Below are 10,819 nucleotides of genomic sequence, written 5' to 3'. Positions count from 1 at the left end.
TCTAAACCATAATTTTATAACCCGGATTGAACCCTCGCGAGTTTTGGCCACGGAATTGGACAGCTTATGCAATTACACCGGTTAGACCCAAGAAACTTGGTAAAAACCCCTACTAATTCAAGTAGTCAATAATTCATGTGTATACCCTAAAAAATTCTTGTATGCATGATTTGATAAAAAAATCAGCAGATAGAGGTTTTTCTATTTTGGACCATGAGGGATAGTCTCATTGGGTTGAATAATCACACAAATGAAATTGAACATTAAATTTTCACCCAAAACCTTTAGGCTTAGCTTTGTTTGCGAGTTTGGAGGGGAGGGGAAGGGAAGGCTTCCAGGGGTGGAAAATATGATGAAAAATGAAGAAATCTTTCAAAAAAAATTAAAAGAGTAGGTTTTTAGAGAATGATAAATTAATGCATATGATTACTATATTCTTAATTTTAAAAATAATATAACAACATAGATTAAATTTGAAGAATTCATGTAAACCCTCCAAAACCGCCCAAAACCCTCCTCCATTACAATTTTTTAGTTCCCCCAAATGAGGAGGGTTTAGTATTATGAAGAAAAGTTAATCCCCCAAAACCCTCCCCTCCCATTTTCCTCTATTTCATCCACTTGCTCATTTCTTTTTTCTCAAGCCTTCCCCTCCCTTCCCCTCCAAACTCGCAAACAAAGCCTTAGATATTGAGTTTATGGGTGATCTCACTTATATGTTACTCTTCCATCCAATATGGGTCTCTAACTCACGTTGACATATTACAACGTCTCTCGCTCAAGTGTGAGATTCTCTATGTTCGTGATACAACATGAAGAATCTCTCTCGCACCCCCATCAAGTCGGATTAGGGCTCTGATACCACTAGTTGGGCAACGAGCGGAAGCCTCACTGAATTGGATCATCATATTAGATTAAGATCAATCACACAGGCAATGGAGTATCCAGGATCTTAGAATAGAGGGTGCAAATTATTTTAAAAAATTATTATTAACGTTATTTTGAAGGAAAAAATTATCATTAATATTGTGTGTGTGTCTATATATTTAGAATAATAAACTTTAATATAATGATGTCCTCTAAAATCAATGAATACTATGTCAAGTTAGAGCATCCATAATATAAGATGATTGACCTATTCAACAATAAGTTAAATACACACCCTCATTATGAAGTTGGATAAAAATATTTGAATGCCTATAGAAAAGGGTAGTAATGGGAGCACCGTTTTTTTTTTTTTTAATATTTCTCGAGACCACTTAAAAAATCGTATGAAAATAAATAAATTTTTATTAAAATAAAGTTATAGAGTTAATTGTGTCAGTTATTTTGTATTCTTTTTTTGGAAAAAGATTCATGTACACCCCTTTTCTATACACCCCTTTGTACCACTGCTGATGTGGCAGGGGTAGTTTGGGAATTTCACGCAATATGGGTAGTTTGGTAGTTTCACTCACAACCACACAATCTTCTCCTCTTCCTCTTCTCTGTTCACCAGATCGACCTTCTCATCTTCCTCCTCTCTCTGGTCTCACTGCCGCCGTCGACGCCGTTCTGTCACCACCACCATCGGCTACTCCGAATCGTAACCCCATATCCATCGTCATCGTTCTGTCACCTCCATGAACTCCCACAATCGAATCACAACTCCTTCTTCATCGTCGTTGTTTGTCCATCACCACCTCCATGTGTTTTGGTTTGCATTCTAGATCTGATGTCTATGGCAGAGAGTTAGGTGAGCTCTATATTGCACTGTACTTTGTGATGAACTTTTAGTACATGTGAGAGCTTAATGTTAGAGATTTGGATTTATAAATTTTGTTTTCTGCATTTCCTGAGTTTAAGGGTTTATGAGTTTTTGTTTCATTTTGTTTTCTGCTTGAACCTAGTGTTGTTAGTTCATGTTCTTTTTGGTTATGTCAACCAACTGATTAAAGACATTTTGATTGAGGCATCTTGAAATACTAATAATGTCTTGTATTAAAATTGTTGTGCATCTTCACTTTGATTGCATTAGTTTTTTTTTATGAGGTTGGTAAAGTTAAAGACGATCAATTTTGAACGCAGGAAAAAACATGTTTATGTCCTTGTAAAATTGTGGTTATAGACTTTAAATATTTGGTTATCTGTAGTTTTTTTTGTGAAAACAATATCATTTTAAGGGAATTTATCACTGAAATATTATTAAAAATGATATAGGTTCTATGTTTCGTGGACTCTTAATTGATTAGTTTTTTGTTGTGAGGTTGATAAACTTATAGACAACCAATTTTGATTACAGAAAAAAACATGGTTATGCCTTTCTAAAATTGAGGTTATACGCTTCAAATATTTGGTTATATGTAGTTTTCCTGCTAAAATAATACCATTCTATGACAATTTATCATTGAGATATATATTCTATGTTTTTTGGACTCTTAATTGCATTAGTTTTCTGTTATGAGTATGGTAAACTTATAGACGACCAATTTTGCACGCAAGAAAAACATATGGTTACACTTTTGTAAAATTTTGGTTATACTCTTCAAAAATTTGGTTATATATAGTTATATATAGTTCTATTCAACAATGCTAGTAGAGTCAATCAAATTACCTAAGGACATCATGTTCTTACTCGTTTGTGCTTGAAAGTCTGGATGTCTGATTAGTGGATAAAAAAAGACTACCTATCAGCTCAATTTTTTTGTATCACTTTCTGGAAGATTTGGCAGGTTAGGAACCAGATGGTGTTCCAAAATCATCAATTGAATCCTATCCAAATAGCTATTTCAATTTTGGAGTTCACTTCAGAGCTCAATTGTTCAAACCATTCAGCAATTGCTACTGTTACAGTGAGATTTGATGCTGAATTTTGGTGTCCCCCTCCACCAGGTGTGATGAATCTGAATTTGAATGTGGATGGAGGATGCTTTAAGGAATCTGAATTTGAATCTAGAGACCATAGAGGAGTCCTAGAATTATCCAAGGTCTTATTTGGATGGTTGAGATATAAAATATTATCCTAGATTGCATAGACATTTATCTACTTTGTCCAATTGTACTGTAAATTTTATTAAAAAACTAAGATTGTTGTTGCCCATGGCCTAGTGGGAGTAGAAAAAGGTTTGGTTCTAACTCATTGGTGGGATATGTCCCTAAACCTGTAGCCTCTGCTGCTTGTACTAATTGAATGGTGGGAGTAGATTGCATAACCATCTTTAATTGAACACATGTTTGCTTGTAAAAAATAATTGTTCATGTATCAATGTTGTACTATAAACACAAATAATTGCATCTAGTCACTCAACTTTCTATCTTAATTATCATGTAACTTATAGATGAGTAAATTTGAATGCATTGAAAAAAGATGGTTACACCTTTATAATATTGTGGTTATATGTTTCAATTATTTGGTTACCAAGAATTATCATGTGAAAACTATATCCTTTTAAGCCAACCTAAGTTAATTGATCACTGAAATACCAAAAGTAACCACCTATTATATTTCTTGGACTCTAACTCTATTAATTTTCTATTATGAGGCGGGTGAACTTATAGATGAGTAATTTTAAAAGCAGGAAAAAAATGGTTATGCCTTTGTAAAATTGTGGTCATATGCTTCGATCATTTGGTTTTCTGAGTTATCATGTGAAAACCATATCATTTTAATTAAGCTTATCATCGCAATACCAAAAGTGACCACCGATTACATTTCTTTGACTCTAATTCCATTAATTTTCTGTGATGAGGTCGGTAAACTTATAGATGAGTAATTTTGAAAGCAGTAAAAAAAGATAGTTATACCTTTGTAAATTGTGGTTATGTGCTTCAATTATCTGGTTAGCTGGAAACATCTTGTGAAAATTATATCATTTTAAGCTAACTAATCACACAATTAAATATCAGTAGTGACTATATTTTATGTTTATTGGACTCTAATTCTATTAATTTTCTGTTGTAAGGTTGGTAAACTTATAGATAAGTAATTTTGAACAAAGGAAAAAATATGGTTACACCATTGTAAAATTGTGGTTATATGCTTCGATTATTTGGTTATCTAAAATTATCATGTGAAAACTATATCGTTTTAAGCCAACTTATCATGTAAATACTAGTAGTGACCACCTTTTATGATTTTTGTCATTAGTTTGATATTCTGAGGTTGGTCAACTTGTGTATGGGTAATTTTAACGTAGGATAAAAAGATGGTTACACATTTGTAAAATTATGGTTATATGCTTCAATTATTTGGTTACATTCAACTAAAACTATGATTACGCCTAAATTCTGTCAAACAAAAACAATATTTAGCTCTCACTTTATTATCATTAGTCGAAAATCACAAGTGTGTCCATAATATATTCCTTTCACTAAAATCATGTGGATAAATTGAGAGAGAGATAAATTGGTAATAAAAATAAAATATGGCTACAAATTTGTTAAAATCCGGTTAAGTGCAGCTCATTTTTGGTTAGTTCGTCTAAGACCTGTGAAACACAGGATCATTCACCTCTCCCTTTATTATCATTAGTTAAAAATCACAAATGTGCTCCAAATATATCCCTTTAACTGAAATCACAAATGTGCTCCAAATATATCCATTTAACTGAAATCATGTGGAGTAGCTGTGAGAAAGAGACAAACTCGTAATGAAAATAAATTGTGGTTACACCTTTTTTAAAAACTGGTTAATTGCAACTCATTTTTTGTTAGTTTGCATAAAGTCTGTCAAACAGAAGATCATTCACCTTTCACTCATGCTATAAGTACTGAATGTGGGTTGGAATGAATTTCACTTTTTCTAATTCTAGCATGAGTAATACTACATTTGAGTTTTTCTATTCCTCTAAGCTTAATTGTACAAGATAAACTTCTGCACAAATGATAATGTATTGGTCGAGTATGGGCATTAATATTACATGTTTGACATAGTCATGGATAATTAAAAAGATTATCACAATCAAAACCTAGAAAATAGATCACACCACTTCACTCTGTCTTCTTTCTCATCTCACCCTTCATCCCCAGTGTTCGTACAAACGCATTCTACATATTGGTTTGCTTGAATCGCTAAATTCCCCTTTTCTTCTTCAACAAATTTCACAATCTGTAACAAACAAAAATTAATATTAATGAAAAATCTATGGCATTGTCCAAACTTACTTCAATAAGTTCATAAGTCATATTTTAATGACAACTTTAACATTTTAACTTCATCCTTATGAAATGGATTTGAATTTCCAAATATCCGAGTAAATAAAATTACATAGCAATGTAAAGAAAAAGTATAAACAAATTATGGAGACTAAAGAAGAATACTGAGTTCCTAAGAGGGATACACAAATCCTACAAAAATATCCATCCTTTATATTTTAATATGCTAGCCAAGCACCACACAAACAATCTTGTATATATGACAAGAATCACATATAACATAGCATATTCACTAACCTTGACCATTTCAGTTCATTTGTCAACAACAAGAGGTTAAATGTCCTTGCATCATCAATCTTTCAAAACATGTATAACTGAGATCAAATAAACCGTTTAGGAAATAACAATAAACTTAAAAGATTTCACCTATTGCATTTGTCCAAAATTTCTACAAGTCATTGACAAACATCACAAATAACAGCCCAAGATGTCATTAGCTGCGAGATATATAATGTTAATCTAAGTTTATGTTACTCTAACATCACAACAAATTTAGCAAGCTTATGTTACTCTAACAGACTAAACAATTCCTAATTGCAACCCACAAAACCCTACCAATGAAAATTGTACCTACACATGTAAGAAAACTATAACCTCAACTAGTCTATACACATAAAATGATAGTCCTCTATTTCAACCATATTTTCATGTCACAAACATAGATTTATCGCCCACTTTTCACTTATTATTTCATCACAACTCTGTTTTTGCATTCTAGCTCAACCCTCCAACATCACATGTATAAGTTTTAGAATTTATCCTAATCATACAAAGATTGGATTTAGAAAAACCAACAATATATCAATATCATCAGATGGAATGGATCTGCAGTAATGTGTGACACAAATTTGAAAACTTGTATTAATCTTATTGTTCAATGAAGGTCAAAAATAACAAAATACAAAATCATCTAAATCCATCATACCTAATTTCAAAGCTAACAAGTGCTTATTAGTGTTTTCAATACCTAAACTACATTTATTGTTAACCAATTTCGGACATCAATTTTCAAAACACATAAAACCCAAAATGTAAAACCCTCAACCAAGATATTGAAAAACAATCTTTCCAAAGTTCACCTTCAACAAAGAATCAGCAACACATACACATTCCATTGATGAAGATAGTTAAACAACATCAACTGGAGACAAATAAATTGAGTTACCAACGATGAGATTCACGCGACGGCGAATCCAAGGCACATAGACTGTAACGAGACAGAGATAATGGAAGCCACGACATCGGGCTTTCGATTTACGATTGAGGGAGAGAGTGTGCGTGCGTGTGAAGGAGACAGAGGGGCGGCTGCTTACGAAGCTCACGGTTGCGGTAGAGAGAGTGAGTGAGGAGGACCTCAGGAGAGAGAGAGGGAATAGTGATTTCTTTATTTATTTCCTGCAAAACAAATACAACACAAAGAATTGAGCAACTAATAAGATGTTTAGGATTTCAAGATGTATATTGTTGAAAATCAATAAACCTGATATCTCTCGAAGTTGTTCCATTTTCTGCACATCCAAGAACTTCGAAATGATTCCCGTGAGTGGTGGCCAGAAAAGAAGTGGACCGGCGGTGGTGGTGAGCTTTGGGTGTGGCCGGTGGTGGTGTTCAGTGAGGGGGAAAGGAGAAAAAGGGTGAAGAAGAGAGAAAGGTGGGGACGAGAATGAAGGAAGAGATAGAAGGTGAAGGAAGAGCTAAAGTGTATTTGTGTGAGAAGAGAGGGTGAAGGAAGAAAGAAAAAGAGAGAAAGAAACAGTTGCTGAGTGTATTTGTGTAGGGTCCAGTTGCCAAATGTCAAAATTTTGTGTGGGTGTGTAGGGGTGGATGCCACCTATGGTGGTATGCCTATCACCACTCATTTTTTTTAGTGGTACAATCGCTTTGATTCATACAAGCTTCAAATTAGCTACAACATGTGTGAGTATGACTTTTGTGTTTATGTCTAGATTCTTATTGATGGCCCATCTATTTTACTGTAATTGTATGTTGATTTCTCCTAATTTTTTACACTGACGTAGATGAATTGAAAATCACGTTGGGAAAGGAGATCGACACAAAAGACTTAAGTGTTACTAAGTAGATTATTGAGATGCATATTAACATGGATAAGAGGACTAGAAAATTATGGTTCTCTCAAAAATGTTGTAAGCACTTCATTATTGACATGAGTATGTTTTATCTTGGTTTTCGGGTGTCAAACATTGATTACGTTTGAACCTTTCAAACCGGTGATATCTTATTTTTTCTTGGGAAGGGAAAAAGTAAGAAAAACCCTTGAGAATCGAGGTCCGGGAGTTGTTTTCGCTACGGGAAGCTGTTAGGCACCCATTACGACTATAGTATCCTATAGGAACCGTCTTTAATTTCTACGCGCGCGCTTTATTTTTAAATGCTATTTTGAAATGTTATTTACACCTAAGGGCTTTCTAAGTGAAGAATTGGAGGGAGAAGAATGTTTTTGGATTTTTATTTTAGTTGAATTGAAGGAATTTTGTTCCTTGCCTACGTACCCGTTTAAGGGATCAAATCCACCGTAGTTCTCTTCCAAAAAATGTTTTTGTTTTTGTTGGTTGATTTTAAGTTTGAAAATTGGAGTTTGAAGAATGGAGATTGAGAGGCCTTAAAGGCATGAGAATTTAAGGAAAGGTGAGGTTTGATTAGTTATTTTGGAAAGGAAGTCAAAGTTTGATTAAAGTTCATTGAAATTTTGATTAAGAAAATAAAAGGAAAATTCAATGGGGTTTTGGACCCCAAGGTTTATTAAGAAAATAGTTTGAGTGATATTGTTTATATTTTTTGAAAAATTGATTTTTCTAAGTATAGAGCCTAAACATTCATCTAAACATACAATCCTAAACATACATCTAAACATGCATATTCTAGCTATATACCTAAAGTGATGTGTGTGCATGTGTCGGTGCTTGTGTCGGTGTACATTATTAGAGTCCATTGTCCTTATTACATCATGCCCTAGATACATTCTATGGTCTTGCAAGAAATTTAAATTGCATAAAAAGAATATTACAAAATTTCCTAAGCTTTACATTCTAAGTCTTGGTACAAATTAAATTGCAAGAAATAAAGTGAAGGGGAAAGTGAAGTGTGAGATGCTTATGGATGTATGAAACATAAAGTGAAAATGGGTTAGTAATACCAATGATATAGAAACAAAATGACAAGTGCATGGTGAAACAAATATAACTTGCAAGTAAAGTAAACTAACAATTTTAGTAAAGAGTGACAAAAGGACTTGAAATTCAATATCCTTCTAAAGCAAGTTTGAGACCTAAATTCTCACAACATTGGAAATTTTAGGTGACTTATTTCAAGGAAAGAAATATGAGAATCAAGGAAAATCGACATGCCAAAGATTATAAGATTTTCAAGTCCTTTATGCACTTTATTTCACAAGAGCATTTCACATTATTTACAACACAAAGTCCACAAAAATCTAACTCAAAACAGCAAGCACATACCACATTTAATAGGTAAATTCCCCAAGAAATCACATGTTCAAAGCCACAATTATGTAACAAAATTTCAAGTTCAAAACTACATCAAAACTACAAAAATGTTAACAAAAAGTGAGCAAAAACAAGAATATATCCTACATGTTTTTTTGGAATGAATTTTCTACATGTAATTGCCTCCCAAAAGATAGGTCTCTAATGCTAAAAATTTTACTCACACAAACTTTTAGGAATTTTCAACAAAACTTTAACAAGGATCAAACATTACACTAATCAAGTAACCTATATTTTTACCTATATTTTTCTAGTCAATATTAATAGGTAAAAATCACTAGGAACCAACAAAAATATCAAGAAAAAATATTAGGAAATTTTTTAGAAGATTTTTGAAAGGAAAAAAAAATAAGCCAACGAACAAGTGTAATCAGCAACACAGGGGGGTGCAATCAGCATGGGCAGAACAAGAACAGCAAGCAGTAAAGCAGTTTGGGCCTAAAGAGATGTGGACCATGGCAAAGCAAGCTGGACCGGTTCAGGAACGGGTCGGTTCAACCGAACCGGTCCAACAAGAGTTAAACAAACTGGTTTTTAAGGCTTCTTCTTCTCAAACTCAGCAGCGGTGCTGCTATTGCTTTTCCTTCATGTTAAAAAGCTTCAGAATAACCAAACCACTCTCTTCCAACTCTTAATCCCCGTTTTCTTCGAAAATTAAATCAAACAAGCAAACAAAGTTCATCCAAAGCTAGATCTATAGATCAAGAGAAAATATGGTATGAATTAAAGATTACCTCTTCCCTTTGAATCGGTTTCCTCTTCTTGACCTTGATTTTGAACTGAATCTTCCTTCCTCTTGATTTTGATTTCGGACTGGTTCTTGCTTCTGGTTAATGCATCGAATTCAACGATGTAAGATCCAATTGCAACGGCAACAAGCGTTTGATGAGGATGAAACGAAAACTGCGTGAGACTGCAACGGCCTAGATGCTGCAACGTACTCCACTCCGTCGAATCACGTTGATCAATTTCAACCTAAATTCTCAATCTACAACTCCATCCAATCGTGAAAATCACAAGATGATGAAGTGGAAATGCAGAATTCAGGCCTTGCACGCGGCTTTGACGATGCGAAGAAGGAGAACGAATTTGGTTATGGATTTGAAGGAAAAGTGTTCACTGTAAAAGGTTTTGTGTAAATGATATTGTGATGAGGAATTAGATGTGAATGTGAATTGAAGATTGATGAGGGAGATTGAAGGTAGTTATGGAGGTTAAGAGGTGAAGATTGAAGATGAAATTGTAATGGTTTTTTGTGATTGTTTAGGGTGGTTGGAGTGGTGGAGAGAAGTTGTTAGGGTGGTTAGAGTGGTGGTTGTAGTTGGAGGTTGTAGTTTGTTGTGGTGGTGGAGTTTGTTACGTGAGAGAAGAAAAGAGGGAAAAGAAAGAAATTTTTGTGACTTTTTTTGTGGAATTTGTAAAAAAATGATTGGTAGTTGAACCTTGACCATGACTTTGACTTATATAGGTGATGTGGTAAGCCTTGGACCAATTGGAGTGGGACATGTGGCACTGGACTTGTAACAAACTCTTAAGGACCAATAGCATTTGGACACATGGCACTTGGACTCTAACAAACTTAAAAAGGGATTAAAATGCAAATAACGAAAGTACAAGGACCAAAATGAAAATTAAAACTAAAATTGAATTGAAAAAGTAAATTGAAAATTAACGTAAAGCGAGACGATTAAAAACAACAAAACAGATTAAAATGAATCAGCAATTTTATGTGAAATGACCAAAATGCCCCTGGACGCTTAAAACGACTAAAAATGACTCAGATGAAATTTTAAAATGGATTTTTAACAGAAAATTAAAGCAAGAACTTATACAAGACTCAGAGACAATTTTTAGAATTTAAACAGGGCTTTAACACATGAAAAGACTAAAATGCCCCTAGGGGCAAAACTGACTCAAAATGACTTCAAATGCAATTTTAAAATGGACTTTGACATAGAATTGAAATGAAGACTTATTCAAACTATTTGAAAGGACTCAAACAAATTCTTAAAAGATTGAAAGAAATTTTAATCATAGGAAATGACTAAATGCCCCTGGGGGCTAAACTGACTAAAAAAAATGACTCAACTGATATTTTCTGA

The 10,819-nt window shown here is 33.6% G+C and overlaps 2 long non-coding RNA genes across 2 annotated transcripts; one reads left to right on the top strand and one right to left on the bottom strand.

The window, feature by feature from the left end:
• The first annotated feature begins 2,592 nt into the window (after positions 1-2,592).
• LOC146949410 (uncharacterized) lies at positions 2,593-3,118 on the top strand. Its single transcript, XR_015025409.1, has 2 exons — positions 2,593-2,711; positions 2,872-3,118. It is a non-coding gene; the product is annotated as an uncharacterized LOC146949410 (long non-coding RNA).
• A 1,641-nt stretch (positions 3,119-4,759) lies between these two features.
• LOC146949409 (uncharacterized) lies at positions 4,760-7,055 on the bottom strand. Its single transcript, XR_015025408.1, has 3 exons — positions 6,674-7,055; positions 6,359-6,588; positions 4,760-5,086 (listed from the first exon to the last, which is right to left on the bottom strand). It is a non-coding gene; the product is annotated as an uncharacterized LOC146949409 (long non-coding RNA).
• Positions 7,056-10,819: the final 3,764 nt, after the last annotated feature.

This window comes from Medicago sativa, chromosome 2 (assembly GCF_051527215.1).
Source record: "Medicago sativa cultivar Bolivia chromosome 2, Bolivia_mono, whole genome shotgun sequence".
Classification (NCBI taxonomy): Eukaryota; Viridiplantae; Streptophyta; class Magnoliopsida; order Fabales; family Fabaceae; genus Medicago; species Medicago sativa.
The sequence above is the reverse complement of the archived record's forward strand: the minus strand, read 5'-3'. Positions and strand labels throughout refer to the sequence as shown.